This window comes from Ostrinia furnacalis, unplaced genomic scaffold (genome assembly GCF_004193835.3).
Source record: "Ostrinia furnacalis isolate ACB-3 unplaced genomic scaffold, ASM419383v2 OfSCF0666, whole genome shotgun sequence".
Classification (NCBI taxonomy): domain Eukaryota; kingdom Metazoa; phylum Arthropoda; class Insecta; order Lepidoptera; family Crambidae; genus Ostrinia; species Ostrinia furnacalis.
In genome coordinates this window covers 245,893-255,224 of record NW_021130905.1, presented here as the reverse complement: position 1 = coordinate 255,224, position 9,332 = coordinate 245,893, and the positions used below count along the sequence as shown (strand labels likewise).

General features: G+C 36.7%; 1 protein-coding gene across 2 annotated transcripts in view; it reads right to left on the bottom strand.

Annotated features, from left to right (window-relative positions):
* Positions 1-9,332, bottom strand: part of LOC114366706 (uncharacterized) — a 50,336-nt gene that overhangs the window by 37,421 nt on the left and 3,583 nt on the right. For both annotated transcript variants that reach the window (XM_028323650.1, XM_028323652.1), the window contains exon 2: positions 5,709-5,761. The gene's annotated coding sequence lies outside the window, so the exon portion shown is untranslated. The remainder of the gene's footprint in view (positions 1-5,708; positions 5,762-9,332) is intronic.

Genomic DNA, 9,332 nt, shown 5'->3' with positions numbered 1-9,332 from the left:
TATAGTTATTGCCCAGGGCAATTATTATTAGAGTATTGCCACCATGCAGTAGCAGTGTTTAAGTTGCTCATTGCTAGACTTGTTTTGCAATTTACAGGCATAAATATTGAAATGGCTTTTAATGTTTCATTTTCAGTACTCCAAAAGTTCAATATAGCATAGAAAATTTGCAAAAAGCGATCGAAGCTGTACAAGATGTATAAAAATATGGTTTGGCTTGAAAAAATTGATAAAAATTCAAACGAAAATACAAAAAAATGAAAATCCTACGTTAAATCTACTATAGTGAAAATGTTAATTGTAAGGAAATAGATACAACTTTAGGGAAGAATAACCAACAGCTAATTGAACATTCTGAGTAACCACTTGAACTGATATCAAAGAAGATAAAAAAATAAATACATATAAAATTCAAATTTTTGCGTCATCTATGTTTTGAAGTAGATGATGATTCTGTCTCTACCGATTCTGACTCCTCAACATCAGTACAAGAAATATTTGATAATATGTTAATAAGGCCAAACGCAATTTATTTTGAAATTTTGAAGACTGTACTGCTAGAATTTAAGTTTAATGTTTTGTTTTATTTATTTAAAGCCTATTTTGTCATTTTAAAATTGATTATTTTGTTTTAAGATACTGGGCAATTACTGTGCTTTGATGTGGGCAATTAGTGTAAGTAATGGGCAATGACTGTACTTTTTGGAGGATTTTAAATTAATTTCAATATTTTCTAAGTTACGTAAGTTTTAACTAAAAACTGTTAATATTCTGTTTAACAGTTTATTGAATTATAAGAAAAAAGTCATAAATGGTCGATAATTAAAATACTTTCTTTAATTTTTCATCTCAATGAGTTTGAAATCTTTAAGTGGGCAATAGCTATACGGTTTACCCTACAGTCTTTTAATTCTCAAGACCCACCTCATATAACTTTTAGGTGAAGTCCATAGAGGCAGTAGCTGACCTAGTTACTAAAGTTGTTATACATAAAATTATTTATTCAAAGTCTGTTCGTGGCCCGTAGGGCGAAAGCCCCTGAATCATGTCCACCCTTTCCGGTCCGTTGAATGCGATCGCAGTGTGACTACCTAGTACATTTTAATATGATTTATTCAGTTCGAATCCCAGTTTGGTCAACAGTGTTGTGTAGGTAGGCCTATTTCTACATAACCATAGGGGTATCTATTGCTTTTTCAGTGTCTAATGTAATAAGATAAATCAAGAGATTTGTACACTGGTCATTATAAATTCGACGGTTCTAATGCTGTGTCTGTGCTCTACATAGATAGATGATAGCTGATATGATAGGTGATAGCACCAACGAAAGACCAGAATAAGTGTTCTCCAAGTCCAAGTGATTTTCAGCCATTAGCTAAAAATTTTTTTGTGGCAAAAGAACGAGAAGTGACGGTAAACGAGCCATGCCATGCGTGGCCAAAAAACTTTCGACTATTTTGAGCAGTGGTTACAACACGCTTGCGAAAGCGATGGTTGCGCCACGCGAGAAGTAGAGACGGATTTTCAAAGCATTCGAATTGTAATTCGCACACGAATCTACATTTATAGGGGTTCATACTCGTTTGCGAATGAGTTTTGGATTAAAATCATCCAAAAATAATGATAAACAAAGCGTAGGACGCTTATGCAAACGTCAGACATGGCTTGATTGATAGTCCAATTGTGCATGTTACGGGCACAATATGATGATTAGTTAGTATGAAGTTAATTCAGTGTAGTGTGTGTCTTTAGTCTTTCTTTACTAATCTCGTCAAACATATCCCCATTCTACTTTTCATGAGCATCTTTTAATATCTTTTTCGTTGTTTTTTCACTAAGGAGAGCTCTACTTCTCAACGAGAAATAAAAAAAAAATTCTGAAATAGTTATTTTAAGAAATATTACGCCTATTTTGCGAGTCCCCTAAACGTGGCCACGAGCGTCACAAACGTGTTTCTTGGAAAAAAGTGAAAAATACGTCGAAATTAATTAGCGAAGTAGGTATAAATAACAGTGTTATGAAATCATAAAGTGCGTTGAACCACGTTGAACCTAAGCAAATACACGTAGATATTGTATTAGTCATTATCTAGACGACACAAATGTGCTGAATTATAAAAAATATAAATAGGTAAGTGCCTACATGAATTACACAAAACATTGTAGAGACGTTACTGCGTGGGACTCGCAAAAAGAATACTCGTATGGGATTCATTGATTTTTCTGTTACTTATCTACTTCATACGTATCAAACATCTATTTTTACACACTTTGGTAATAATTTTCCTCTCGAGTCGCTCGAGCATAAGTCCGTTTCCCCTTGTTTCGTCGGCAGAATGCAGCCTAACAAGAATGTTCGACAGGTAACTACAGTATCCCCTGTAGTATCCCAGAGTAAACGAGATAGAATAGGGGTGTCAACTCTACACTTCAATGCAGATTAATTGCAATATTATTAAAATAATGCATAAAGAACATCATTCACTTGACTGGTGATTCATTAAGTTTGGGTAAGACCCGAAGGCAATCGGACATGTTGTTTATTTAGGCATGCTAAATGTATTGTCCAAATGCAAAACATAACCGGTATTATAAGGATCGTCTGATTTGCCTGTTTATCGAAGGGAAACCCCCTGGATTGGCAGCCCTGAAGAGATGGTGAGCTACAGGCTACAGGCGGCCCGGGAACTGGTTCAGGCGAGCCGGGACGGGCGGGGCGGGGCCCAGACGGGCGCGTCATTGACCTCACCCCCGCCCCTCGCCCTGGCGCGACACCCGCGCGAACCGTAACTTCATTGTATTGCTGCACTGAATCAGACGCTTTTGCACGGAGCACCAAAAGTTTTAGAGAAAGCCTACACCTGTAACATTTTGTCACGTCTTGCTTTCTCCTAAGGCAAAGGATATGCATAACCAAAGCACAGAGCATTGTGCATAACACATTTCCCGCCGTGAAAAATGTATGCAACCAATCTTGCAGTTTTTCCTGCTCTGCCTTTGACTGAGGATAAAACTTTATTAACGTAAGGTTATTTGTGAATCAAAAGTTTTGCAAATGAAAGTTAAATGGTTTTTTTCAGAAATTCCAGGTATTAAAAGCTGACTTTTGTCAAGGCACCTCTTGCTTCTGCCAGGGCAGGGTAAAAAAACGCATACGCGATTTCCCGCGGGAAAAACTTTGGGACTACCTACACTTGCACCAGTACCTGCCTTTTGCACGGCATTTTGAAAGTAAGACTCTTTTGATTTAAAAACCGAAAATTAACTTTTTATCGGTTTTAAAACAAAAGAGAAACCGAATGAGGTCGAAACAAAAATTGCCTATTGGAAATACAGAACAAATAAAACAAAGTTCCCGAAGGTCGCGCTGGCTGACACAGACAGGCGTCACGTTTTTGGCCAGTCGCTGGGTCAAGTTCATTATTGAAAGATAAGTAGTCGGGGGGATGTTTTTTATAGACGCGCCACGCCGAGCTACTTCAAATGACTTGAAGGATTAAGATCTGGAATTATTAATTGTTGCCTACTGCTCTACATTTTCATGGAGCCGAAATAAAACGGACCCTGAACGTTAATAACGGTCGCAAAAAGGTCGTTTACTGTTCTTTTATTAACATTCAATACATTAAAATAACTAAGTTAGTAATAATAAGGAAACATTTGTACAATTCGATAAATCAAACCAAATATAAACTGGGTAATGATTAAAGTCCGCGCCCATACAATTGGTAATAGACTTATAATTTTCTATTCGGTGATACGAATGACTTTTATCAAAGATTGTAAGGTGAAATTACGTTGAGATCACTTGATACTTAACTTCAATCTTTTTAGGAGATTTTCACAAGAATGCCAAGGTCTATTGGTATGGTACGGACAGTAGAGTTTTGTCTGATGTCGACACCAGTAACTACAAAGAAATAATTATTTAGTTTTGAAGAGGTTTATTTGTTTCGCTCAGCTAACAATACACTAACGCGACGACGCTTGTCAATGACAGGCCGTAGGTGGTTTAACTGTAGGCGTTCGTACTTCGTCGGGCTCGAGAAAAACTCGCTAACGTCAATTCCAATACAATTATTTTTGCTTTATCAAAACAAGTTACGATTTATTTTTATTTAATTTATTAATTAGTTACATTGATTAGTTAGAGCTGCGATAAAAACTACATTAATGCTTGTTACGTTTATGTGCATTGACGCGGTTTCTTTAACTATTTAATAAAATTCTAGCATAAGGTTTTAGTTTGACGAGTCGCAACGCACTTTGTGTACAGTCTGTAAAATGTAGTGATAAACAGACTTTAATGTCTCAGATACTAAAATAATAGTTGAGAAGGGCTATGGGACCATAAAATGGCCACTAACAACAAAGGACAATAAAACGTCATTTTAAAAAACGAAGGGATGGGGTAAAAAACTATCGTCGGACTAACAAAATCTCGTTTTATAATCACTGCCAACACATCTGCCGTTGTTTCCTCAGCTACGTCCACTATCATCTATCTGCCGGCCGGTAGAGGCGCGCGCGCAGGCTGAATATTAATGTTCCAATTACGACACGACGATACAGCTTATCGATAGTAATTTATCGAGAATTATAAATTTATTGATCAAATCATTTCTTAAATACAAATTCAATTACTTTCCCACGGATTTTCATTACACAACCGTTTAATTTCGTGTTACTTAATATTTAAGAACTTTCATGGAATTAACGGTAGCCTATTCATGGCAGAAAGGAGCGTTGACTTAGCCCCAAGAAGCTTGTAAATACATATCCCTTTGAAAACGACCCTTTTGTGTTCGGGGTTAAAACCCTACACTCTTGTTGGCAGTGGTCCTGGCACAATAAGTAATGGATCGCAGCTCTACCTAACCAGTAATCACTTCTCTGAAGCTTGATCAGGGTTCTTTGAAGTTTGAAGGCCGAACGTTGACGTCTTTGCTAGCGATATTGTTGAAAACATAGAGCAATTTATTTCTAACTTTGTTATTAATAGAACGCCTGAAAATGAGGTGATTTACATTAGTTTCTGAAACTTCACCCATTTTATCAAACAGTAGTACCTACCTACCTGATAATTCTGGTAAACAAAGCAATCTTGAAGGTAGTAGCCAATATTTGTCAGTAATTATATGAAAATTCTAAAGAAAATTATGGGAAAGCCATATGGAATGCAATATTTTTTAGCTGCTAACAGATTAGACTTTGAGAGACTAACTAAGCGGCTTTTGTCAAGGATGAATATTAGGACAATGAACACGTGTAAGCTAGAAACGTCATAAAAACCCAAATAATATTATTTATGCCAGAAAAAAACAAAAAGTACCGTTCGTCGAACATGAACTTCGCCCGTGTGTTCTCTACTAAACTTATTTGCACACAAACAATTATCATAGAACAATGAACATCTCGCTCTAAGGAGGTTAGCTGTAGACTACATTACAACGATATGTTTTATTCAAACTGGTTCTGAATCATCGGCGATAGATGAGATAACATCGATCTTAAAATATTTCGTCAGAATAGTTGCAAAAGCAAACTCTAAAATAAACTTATAACGTGTTGAGAAGTTTATATTTAGTACTACAGACGCGTGATGAACCTTCGGGTAATTATTTGGACAGTATTACAGTTCCTTAAAACTTTCAAACTTGTTGGCATAGAGCCAGGAAAGTGGGCGTCCCACACAAATAAATACTTACGTTATTGTGGTCGGCACTCGGGAGACGTTGTTTTATGCGGCCGATCGCATTTCCTGCAACAGACAGATACTTTGTTACTTACTTTACTTATAAAGCGATAAGTCTATTTTAAGGCAAATGTATCGTTTCTACGATGTTTTCATCATTAAATCTGATTTCTTTGTCTACAAGGTCATCTACAATACTCTACATAGGTAGTAGAGACAGGTCTACGAGTATGCGTAGTAACAAAAAGAACAACGGCATTGGAAATTAAAATTATCATGATGATTGTTATATTCTAAGCTTCATGCAGAAGGTTAGGAGACCTCATTTTAACGTAACTCCTTTTTTGTCGTCGTGAAACTTGTACAACAAACTATAAAAACGTTGGTTTGTAAGTAATCGATCATCGATGTAAATCATGGGGCCACATGGGTCGTCGAACCGCAAATTTAAGATCGGTTAAATGGCCTCATAAACAGCGCTGTGGGCGTCGACGCAGGAGAGCGGAACATTACCTTTAAGTTATCAATCTACTTCATCGGAGATACAAGGGAAAATTGATCAGTGTACAGTAATATGACACAAAACAGCACACACTTCATGTTTCTATTTCGCAACGATTGAGCGAAACTAACATCAATAAAATTGGAAACTGGAGATTTTCCTAATTGCCAAAAATGATCGTGCGTGAACGTGACATTCAAAGACTTCATAAACTGAAATATTCCGCTGTCAAGGATTAAAGGTGCTGGACTGAGTTATAAGCATAAAGTATTTCAATTAGTAAAACAATTACAAAACTGTAAAAATCTCGCGTCCTTGGACCAGACAATAGATGCTAACTGCATGAGAATAGCACGAACGCAAAGAAATCTATGTCGCCATCGGCCTTGCTGTCTGCAGTCGCTCTCAGCCGTACGTCTAGTTGGAACGTGGAACGCAACTTAATTGTAAAACTTGTTGCACGTTCAGTTAATTTGTAATTAACTTTACACACTTGCATTTTCGTAGAAAAATAGGTCAAGTTATCTTGCACCAATAACGAACGATTCTTGCCATTTTCGTGGCCTTAATAGCGATTAAAGAGGCCCTGAGGGAATTTTCCTGGTTCAGCAATTAGGATCACTGTTCGAGAGCAATCTCTTTACTCTTGCGTGCTAATTTTACTGACTGTTTTATTGGATAGAGTTTCTTTTCCGTTGTTTTCTGACTTTTCAGATATTCATAATTCATAATTTTGAAAATATTTTCTTACTTTACCGTCCTAACGCCAATAATGTTATAGAATGTATGTATTTGGGTCTTCATTTTCAACTACAATGATGAGTTTTACAAACACATTTGGTAAAAACAATGCCGTTATAGGGCAGCTCTTGTCGGTGACGTCAGAAAGCGGCATAACAATAGGCGTGCTAATTCTTCAATGAGCGGCGTTTGCGCACCGCACGACAACATGGCCGCCGCGGCCGGTGAAAGTGCCGGTACCGATGGCGGCGCGGACGACGCTAATCTTTGCACAACCCGTTGTAACTGGCGGACACTGAGAAAATTATATTTAATTGACCGGTAGTGAATCTGGGGACAAACGTTAGCGGGACCATCTTCTCGATGGCCTTACTGTGTGCCTACCATGAGTTTACGTTAGGTGAGTTCGCTAGCGAATACGTCAAAAAATTCTATGAAGGTCTTATTTCTTGAAAGTAGCCACTAGGGGCGCTGCACAATTATGTCATACATTTAAATGTCATTTTTTTACGCAGTCGCTAGCGAGCACACCTAACGTAAACTCATGGTAGGCACACTGAAATAATTATGAAATAACGATTCATCATCCCGATTAAATCGAATAAGGTAAACCGCCCCAATCAATTAATTTATTTATGGAAATTTCTGCATGTGTGTGTGGCAACTATCCACATTTAATTTAATGTAGAGACGGGACGGGACGGAAAGACATTTAGTTCTTATTTTTATAATCTAGTAGGTACACCTGCTCAGTAAGATTATAATTATTCCGAAATTAGTGCACAATATCTCGGTTGCTATGAGCAACATCTGCTACGAAGTCTATGAAAATATACTTATTCATAATTTAAAAACTAATTTTACGAAGAACTTGAGCACACTTTCTATATTTTAAGTTAACTTCAAGTTGTACGCAGTGAATGTATGACATTCTCCTCGCCCACCTGCGGCGCGAGATCAAGTCTGATTGCATAATTTGCGCAACTTCGATTATATAATTTCCCACAAGAATCTGAATAGAAGTCTTCCATATAACCACAACAGTTTCTCACGGTGCAGCCTTTACATGCATATACTCGGAAATAGAAACTTCCTAATTAATTGCTACTGTTATTACAATCAATCTCAGACGCTACATTCATGACCTAATAACATTAACGAGTTGATATTGTTAATAGTACTCGTAAAATATAAATGTAGAGCAGTAATTTGGAGTTCTAAGAAATCAGACCTCTGGAAATAACTCTACCACCCAATAACGGGAGATAATTTATTTATGCCTTATTTAAGCAATGTATTTGTGTCAGTATTTGGCTTTATATTGCTAAGTTTGCTAACTTATACAAAACAAGGCGTGGTAAATGCAAGGATCTTTTCAGATTTCAATAATACTCTTATAAGAATACTCTTTTCAGATTTCAATAATACTCTTATAAGAAGATACTCTTATAAGAAAAATCAGCTGATATAGCGAAATACCGTTGACCCTGATCGCGAAAGAGCCGCTGTTCCAAACTGCGCCCGCACATCCGGAGTTGCATGCTGCGATGTAGCGCAATCAACGCACTTACACGCTATTGTAACTGCTCTTCCGCGTGTATTATCTCATATAAGTAACGTTATGTCATGCCGAACTAACGATTTCTCTTTAAAATTGCTCGTTTACAGTATACTGTGTCAGACTGCTAACAATAAATAAAAGGTTGAGGTCAAAAAAGAAATAGTACAGTTATTATTATAATGTAGAGTCAATAAATTCAAGGCGTGTTTTTATACACTTCAAATAAATTACAATACTCTTTGATACATTAGCTGACCGGCGCATGTGCGTCAATAATAAATCACAACGTGCATTGTAAAGTCACATTTCTTATACAAATTATTCATGATTCGCTACGAATAGATGGAATAGATATCGACCATCTACTCCGCCTCATCTATTTTCCATTCGTTTTTCCAATTTCAGTGCATTTTGTACACTAGTCATTACATCCAACCTAATGAGAGCTTTTATTTTAATATCATATACTAAATTACTCAACAATCTTAGTCTCATTGATATTCATCAAAACATAATATAAGAGTTGTTTTAATTTGTCCATGATATATCATTTTGGGTTGGCAATTTAGATTTTCAGAGTAAATTGATTTGATAAAGCAATTTTGGTGATATAATGTACAAGTTGCAAAAAATATGGTGCATTATAGAGTCAATCAGTCCCGCACTAATGGAAAGCGCAAACATCGTTTAGTCCCGAGACTAATTGCTTTACCTCGAAGGGTCTGCTGTCTACACTACAGTACCTTATAATGTCATTTTCCTCGGTACAAAGTGAGCCTACAGTATCATCAAAGTATCATAACACAATTTTCTGTAATATAATATCATTTACG